This window comes from Triturus cristatus, chromosome 4_1 (genome assembly GCF_964204655.1).
Source record: "Triturus cristatus chromosome 4_1, aTriCri1.1, whole genome shotgun sequence".
Taxonomy (NCBI): Eukaryota; Metazoa; Chordata; class Amphibia; order Caudata; family Salamandridae; genus Triturus; species Triturus cristatus.
The window spans coordinates 262174712-262183427 of NC_140585.1; the positions used below are offsets into that span (position 1 = coordinate 262174712).

At 42.4% G+C, this 8716-nt stretch overlaps 1 long non-coding RNA gene across 2 annotated transcripts; it reads right to left on the reverse strand.

Annotated features, from left to right (window-relative positions):
- Positions 1 to 6388: 6388 nt before the first annotated feature.
- On the reverse strand, positions 6389 to 8335 carry LOC146854227 (uncharacterized). Of its 2 annotated transcripts, none has more exons than XR_014980749.1 (4): positions 8234 to 8335; positions 7936 to 8076; positions 7730 to 7847; positions 6389 to 7650 (listed from the first exon to the last, which is right to left on the reverse strand). It is a non-coding gene; the product is annotated as an uncharacterized LOC146854227 (long non-coding RNA). The 2 variants fall into 2 exon arrangements; XR_014980750.1 differs by having other exon boundaries at positions 8244 to 8322.
- Positions 8336 to 8716: the final 381 nt, after the last annotated feature.

The window sequence follows — 8716 nt, forward strand, 5'->3', positions numbered from 1 at the left end:
GGCGTAATGGATGTTCCTGTAGGCCAACTTGTTGTTGACTAGGGTGTGAGTGACAGTTTTTCTGGTGTTGCTTGAGAGGCATTTGAAGATCTTCCTCAGCATCTTTAGGGTGTGGAATCAGGATGCAGTGATGGCGTTGAGTTGTGTGGTCATGTCCAGTTTCATGTCAGTGATGATTCTGAGGTTCCTGGCTTGGGTGCTGGATATAGGTGTTGGTCCACGTTCGGCTGGCTACCAGTTGGAGTCCCATGGCGAGGTGTTCTTGCCAAAAATCACTGCTTGTGTGTTGTCAGTGATTATCTTGAGACAGTTTGCTTTCCTCCAGTAAGTGACTTTGGTTATGCAGACGATCAACTGTTTCTTGCGCTGGGGGTCTTGTCTGAGAGAAAGAGTCTGAGTTGTGTGTCATTGGAGAGGATGTTGATGTGTGCACATATGACATTTGGAAGAGGGATCATGTATGCGTTTAAGAGGGTTGAGGTGAGCGATGAACCTTGAGGAACTCCGCAGATGTGTTTTTGGGCTAACATCTTGTGTTCTATCCATTAGGAAGCAGCAGATCCAGTGGAGAGTAGGTCCTTGGATGCCAATCTCGTAAACGCATCTGGGGAGGATAGGGTGTGAGACTGTGTCAAATACTGCAGTGAGGTTGAATCAAGAAAATGATGGCTGCTGTGTCTTCTCTGTCAGAGATCATGAGGATGTCAAATGTGGTAGCGATAAGTTCTTTTTTTGTGTTGTGGTTGGGCTTGAATGCCGACTACGTGGCTTCAAGGAGCTGAGGTGGTTGGTGAGGTGTCAGTTGATTAGTTTCTCTAAGACCTTGTATGGTAGGAGGGAGATGATCCATAGTTTGAGAGAGTAGCTAGGCCAGCCAATGGTTTCTTGAGCACAGGTGTGATGGTGTCGTCTTTCCAGGTGTACAGGAATGTGCCTGAGTCTATTGAGGTGTTGAGGAGGGGTGTTAGTGCTTCGTTGATTGGTAGGAGTCCTTTAATGACTGCATTGTGGGGGGCAAGGTATAGATGGATCCTCAAAGTAATGTTCTTCATGGAAACAACAGTTTTAATGGTGGTCAATACAGGTCTTGAGGTCAAGGTTCGTTCGTCGACCACGAGGAGATATTGACATAAAATGAGGTGATTTTATTATAGAATTTCGAGAACTTGTTGCAAAGGTCTTGTGAGGGGTTGGTGTTGCTGGAGGCAGGATGAGGTGCAATGAAATCTTTGATGATGGTGAAGATTTCCTTGCTGTTGTTTGTGCCGGCATTGATGTGGTTTGAAAGAGCTGTACACTTGGTGTTCCAACTGTTGGTGGTAGCATCTTAGGATGTGAGTATGTCTTTTTTCATGGTGTCTTGACTTATTCTCCATTTGCGCTCCTGTTGCTTGCAGTGGGATTTCATCAGCCTAAGTTCCTCTACAGACCAGATGGCCTGTGGTCGGGTTCTTGCCTTTGGGGTTTGCTTGAGGGAAGCCAGGTGTCAGTTCATGCAGTTATCCAGCTGTTGAAGTTCTAGATAGCTTTGGTGTGGGTGGGTTCAGCAACGTGCTGGATGAGGCTGAGTTTCCCAAATGAGGTGTATGTTGTCTATTAGAAACTACAGAGGAATTCAACATAATAAGATATAAAAGAAAAGTAAATGGGAGCAAGAACCCCTCTTGCCACATTAAAGAGCTCTGTACGTTCAACCTAAGAATCATACCTTACTCTGGTTTGCGTGCAAATTAAGCAGAAATTTAGGTGAGAAGGATCAATGCCAAGGGAAGCCAAAATGGACCATAATTTAGTTATGTTGATGCAGCCAAACACAGAGGTATGGTCCACAAGGCTAAATGAATTAACCTTGCATAGCAGTTGTATATTTGCCAATAGGTATGTGCAAATGTAAACATTGTTCAATAGTTCCCAGGACCTCCTAAAACCATATAGTACATCTGTTATAATCAAACTTTGGTGCAACTTAACAATATATCCAGAATCACCCTTCCAGCAACTATTGAATAAATATGAACATTGGATGGTAAAAGCAGGGACCGCCCCTATTATCTTTTTTTAAAAGCAAGCACAATAACGAATTAAGACCTAGCTGATAGATAATAAAAAAACTGGCAGCATTTAAAAAAATTGGGACTGTCTGAGAGTATAATAGTTACATCAAGGCCCAGGCAGCCTCACCATAAGCCCTCCTATAGCCCCCTGAGCGGGATGGAATAACAGAGACGCCATATGAAGAGAAACCATCAATAAATATGTTACAGGTAAGCCAGGCTTTCTGTAAAAGAACAACATCAAATTGCTGGATTAGTGAGGTCCAATCAGGGCCAGTCTGGCATTTCCCGGAGAGGCTGGATAGGTGGGGGCCGGTTTTGCAGTAGTGGGGGTACTATTTTGTTACCGGGGCAGGTTTTACAGCAATGCTGCAATATTGGCCCCCAGTAACAAAAGCAGCAAGCAAGCAGCTCCAACCTGCCGGGCCAGGCAGTTCTTTCCCAGGGGCTGGTCCAAGAACATTGCCAGGGCTGCTTTGGGTTCCCAGTCCATCCATGGGTCCAGAGCTCATTCTGCAGTTTTAAAAACAGCCCAGGTTTATTCCAAGAAAGAAACTTCTATTGGCTGAAACATTGGGAGCAATTACTTGGAACGTTAGCAACATCATGAGTAGCTAAAGGGTCATTCAAACTGTTAGTATCACCAGAACAAGTAGAACAAATCAGAACCATAATCTTGACGAAGAAGTCAGTCATGTCCTCTATTGCCTGGCAAGAATGATTAAATGTCAATATGGTTGGTACAGCTCTTGGGGGCTTAGCTTTGTCTGTTAATAATGGGCCATTTTTTATTACTTTTTGGAAAACTGATTGGCTTATAAAAGTAACTCAGAGGCAGAGCCTGAATCCATTTAGGACCTAAATCGTAAGGGTTCAGCCTACCAAATAGGTTTTGAATGATAAAAGGGTATCTGAAGTTAAAAAGCGCACAATCACAAGGGTCGAGTTTGGGAGGTGGACCAATCCACCAAGTACACCGTATCATGATGATTTCATTAAAGAGTGGGCGTTTGCATCTTGTTTGACAATCTAACCAATAAACTACCTTGTTCTCAGGTTGATCATTTATTTCTCCTATGTTAGTAGCCAAAGGAGCTACTTTAATTAGAGCCATTACAAAAGTGGGTAGCAGTAGCATCAGTTGGAATGTGTAAAGACTGGGGGATTATTGAATAGAACCAGAGGGCCGGTAAGTAGAGGGATGTAAATTACCTTGATGTATATTACTGGATGCCCTGACAGACAAGGGCAAGACAGCTCATGATTTAGAGGCATTGGTGTGACTATCTGTAGGTTGCACATTACTAAAAGGCAAAAAACGCCTGAGGAAATAGAAGTACCTTGAAAAATCTTTGTAAGTGAGAGGTCAGATCGGAAATCATAAATTGCATTTTCTAAACTAGATCAACTATTTTAATGATTTCTAAACAATGGCTCCACAAATCATTGTACTTTATCAACAGACCATCGAGTTGTAATTGCAACCACGTGTCTCACATCTTCATATTTGATTGTGTAGGGACACTTTTACAGGAGATATCCGATTTTGTTGTACCCTTCTTTGTAAGAGGGGGAGGTGTAAGAGGGCAAGGGTCAGTAGCAACATTGATTTATGTACCTCAGCTTCAATTGTCAACATGTTGCTGATGCCTCCAATGCAGACAGGCAGCCCTCCACCCCTTCATGCATACACAGTAAACAAGGAAGGGTCTGCCGGCGTGGAAGGAGGTGAGAAAGGAATGGAAAGAAGGGTAAGGGATCCCTCAGTTATGTTTTTAACTGATCTCGTGGTGGGGTGGGGGGCGGGGAGGTAAGCGAAGGGAGTAAAGATATGCTCACGCTCCAAGATCCCTTCGGTGCGGCCAACCTTTTGTTGTGTGCCTGGAGGGGCACCCAGGGCAGCTGGATCAGAGAGCCTTTTTGTCACACACATTCATGCTTCAAGAGTCTGTGCTTTGGGTCTTGATGCTCCGGCCTATCTTCCCTGGTTTTGGACTGTTTCCAGAGCTCGCTCTCTCTAAACCAGGGGTCCCCCACGGGTACTCAGGAGCAATTAGAAGCTTGCCAGTACCTAGCTGTAACCCCCAGCAGTACAGTCCAGCACTGTATATAATTCAGGGCACCATGCCACATTAAATAAGGCAGCACTTCCCATCTCTGGACAACTAGAGTGGCAAGGAGCCTAATCAATGACAGGGCAACACAATTACACACAAACACACACTATGACAACATCTGGGACTTACAACAAGACTACCTATCTCCACTTTCAATTTTGTAAAGCCACATGGAGATTTGTAACATTGCAAGGCCCTCTCTATCAGTCATACAGCAGGTGTGAAAAAAATAAGATGTTCTTGTAGTGTTTTTTTTAAATCCAAAACGAAAAGGGCATATTTAGTAGAAAAAAGTTTTTTTGAGAAAATGATATGCTGATATTTTAAAACAAAATGATTGAAAATCATTTTTTTTTTTTTAAAGTTGCTCTATGAAGGATAATTCATAGTCTGTTTGAGAGATTTATAGCTGTTAGAATTTCCTTTGAGCCAATGGTCACTTGTTTGTCGCTGGTATTTCATTATTTATCTGGAGGCTTTTTACATCGATAAAGTTTTTCCTAAGATTGCTCTTGAAATCCCTGTCTTTTTTTGGGGGGTAGTCCATGTGCTATCACAACATTGAATTTTAAATGTCGTCTTGCCAAAATATTGTATCCAGAATATTGACAACCACGATATCAGGATGAATCTATGTATTTACAGGCGAGTATAGTTATATTTATGTTCTTAACTCCACATCTATTTACCTTGATAACATCTCTGTATTTATCTATCATGCATCTCTTCAAGGTACATGAAAAGAGCTCAGACTAGTAAATCTATACTTACCTACGTGTAAGTACCTTCATGATGTTATGTAGTGAGTATTCTAGGTACAACATTTTGTCTGACAGTATTTAGGGGCATATCAACAAGGGCTTTATCTCTGCTTTTTTGGCTTTAAAAGCCAAAAAAGGAGAGATAAAACTAGCGCCCTATCAACAGCAGGGTGCTAACACGCAAATTTGCATGTTAGCACGCTTTTACTCCACGCTTCTCCTTGCATCTCTAATGAGATGCAAAGGGGGCGTTCCAGAGTAAAATAATAGGAGAAATGTCGCTAAGCGACATTTCTCCTATTATCAAGAATGTCGCTAACCCTGTTAGAGACAAAAAAAGCAGCGCTAACCACGGTTAACGCTGCTTTTTTACGTCTGGTATTTTTCTGACTTAGCCATGATATCCTATGGCAGGAGAATATCATGGCTAAGTTTGCCTGTCCCTATCAACAAGGTAACGTGAGATTATCGCTGGCTTTCCAGCGATAATCTCACGTTAGCCTGTTAGCGTGAGGATTTTTATCGCTAATGAGATAAGCGTTGCTAATGCACGCTATCTCAGCGATAAAAATTCACGCTAGCCGGCGATAATTATCCTAGCGCTAAATGCGCTTAGAGATAATTATCGGCGGTTGTTGTTGATATGCCCCATTGTCACTTAATATCGTTACATAGGGGCATATTATCAAGAAACTGCGTTAAAATTATCGCTGCTTAGCGGCAGAAAACTGCCGCTAAAGCGGCGATAATGGGCTTGATAATATGCCCTTGAGAATTCCCATAGAAGCCCATGTTCTAGTGTCAACATGGGCTTCTATTGGAATTCTTTGAGGCATATTATCAAGCCCATTATCGCCGCTTTAGCTGCAGTTTTCTGCTGCTAAGCAGCGATAATTTTAACGCCGTGCTTGATAATATGCCCCATAGATCTCATTGTATCGGATGTGATCACAACTGGAATCATGATCAATGTCATTAGTGGCCCAGGACTATCATAGAAAAGGTTGGCGACCATGGATTGAACACTCCATCTTTGCTATAGGAGTCCTCCCATTTCTCCCTATCCAACCAGTCTCTTATCCAGTAGTCTCCTACCCAGACAACACCATCCGTGCACTTTAACGCATTACAAACAGTACCAAACTGTACATCAAATCAAGTAAGTACAATACAGTCAACACACTTAGACTTCACCTAAATTTAGTTCAACATGCTTACACTTGTCGGTCAAATCACCAGCTTCAGTACTGAGCTCCTGCCCGCCCCAGTCACCCTGGAGAGATCTCTGTTACCTCAGCCCCCTGCAGTAGTCTTGTGGAGTGTAGTCAAGTGCCTGCCTTCTCTTCACTGAGTACAGATGTTTCTGGGCACACAATGCACTAGGCTAGATAAACGAAATCAGACACTCCGGATAGCTCATAGAAGTCTAATACGTTTAATGCGAAATAACCAGCAAGCATCAAAAATAAGCGAAGGGCAAAACGTATTATCAATGGGAGGAGCTTCGCTCAGTAATAAGCTGGAGCATCTAATATTAAAACCATACATTTCAGTGCTCCATTTATTCACTTTTTCTCAATGCAAACAGAGGGAAGAAAGAACATATGATGTGTAGAAACTAGAGAAGGGCGAGAGTGAGCAGGTTTCAAGCTCTTCTTGTAGGAAGAATGCGAGAAGACCTTTAAAGTTAGATGCAGGCTTTGTGACCTAAATGGCTAACTTCACTAGTTTCTGTAGTTCTCACTTTATTGTGCCAACTTCAGAATGAGGCTACGCTTACTAAAATAGTTGTGCTAAAATGGGATAAGAAAATGACAGTGCAGTGAGTGAGCTTTAAGAAGGTACACAAATTACGTCACAGTCCTATATACAAACAAAAGTGATTATACAATTTTATGTTCTCAAAGCATAACAACCAGAAGGAAAAATATACAAAATACCAGTAACCCAAATCTCAGTAATTATGGAAACTTTATGCTAGTATATTAAAAATACCACCAATCAACATTTGTGAGTTAAGAGGCAATACAGCATATTAGCAGCAGGAAATTAACCCCTGGCCTGACCTGGTGCAAAGACATTACAAAAAATGAGGTAACCCAATAACAGTTCTTGGACCTGGGTGAAATACGATATAGAAGACAGTGGTCCTCAAACCTATCCTTTAGTGGGTATAAATAAATATAATAAGCCAAACTTTTTGAGCTCATGAATTCGTGTCGCTCATAGAATTAATAAATCTAACAAAAGGGAGGAAAAACAAATGTGCAGCAGCCAAACTACTACGGAATTGTATCAATTTATTCCGTCATATTAGAACATTTTAATGGAAACAAATTATATATAACAATCAATAAAATTTCAAAAACAGGTTGCGCCAAGAGAAAGCGTGCATTGGAATAAGTGCTCAAAAAGTGGTGGGTGGGACGAATCCCAAGTACAGGATGAGGGAAATATTAGAAAAAGTGTTAAAACATAGGATTGATAGAGGAATATCAATCAAAGTAACCTAGCCCAGAATTATTTTACATGGCCTATTTACAATATTTAGCAATCACAGATTGTATCTTGTGTGGGCACGGAACGTGGGGGCTGTAGGATCCAGGTTCAGGGGTAGAATTGTCGACGTTTCATCCCGAATTGTGGCGCAAAGGAAGGTAGGAGCCTTGGGCTGTTGGTCTTCCTCAAGACTGGGAGGGGCAACCAGGGGGGATGGATCTAAAGTGAGAATAATGGCTGTCATAAGAATGCACAATTGTAAGACTCCTATAATTAATTAGTATATATAGGAGCTTACCCGCAATTAATTAGGCGGAGAAGACCAGTGTGGCAATCCCGGTATCAGGGAACCGTCGTTCACCTGAATATCTGTGCTCGTGGACCGCTCGAGGGTCGGTTTAATGGTTCAGGGGAGTCTGGAGATTGGAATTAAATTAAGAGGGGTAAATCGTGACAACATGCATAAATGCAACGTATCGATGCTGGCCCATGAATGAGGCTTACCCGAATCTACACACGAAGGCGCCGAGGTAGATAACCTATAGCCACGGCATGAGACAATCGTTCGCCGCCGAAAGGAATAGATAATCCATATCCAAATTACAACCGCACAAGGTCAGTGAAAAGGCAATGAATGCCTGGGAACTGTGAAAGAATACAGAGGGAAAGAGTTTAGCCAGAGAGATGAGGGCTACTTACTAATCAACTGCTGATTCTAGAGCATCAATGATAGATGCCCATAAGTGCCTGATGCTAAAGGGAAAAACTAACCGGTGACAACGCGCAGCGCGAACCGCATTACCTGGACTTACTTGTGTCATCCACGAACTCCGGTAACGAGGGACTGGGGTTGATCATCCCCCGTTTATCAAGTGCTCATGAGTAGCGAGGACGTTCACCAACGCGCATCCACTAAGGAGGCGTGAGACTCATGCTAGCCGCGTCGGCGTAGCATAGTAGAAAGAGAAAAAAGACTAATCCATGTATGGTTGTCAATACCCTAAAAAACATGGTGATGGCACGTATGAGAATTATGACAAGGCATAACAGAACTTGGCATTATTGGTTAGTGGGTACTGCTGTAATTGCAGTCAGTGGCCTAGACAGTAGACATTGTTATACAAGCTTTGTACTCCATTCTATACCGATGGTGATCATAATATTCGTCTATGCCTATCGTAGGAAGAGACCTTGAAGTGGAAGTACACACTGACAGTAGAGTGTAATTATACAGGTACCATGGTATCAATGAGTATATTAACAGTGTACCAGAAGCTCAATGGGG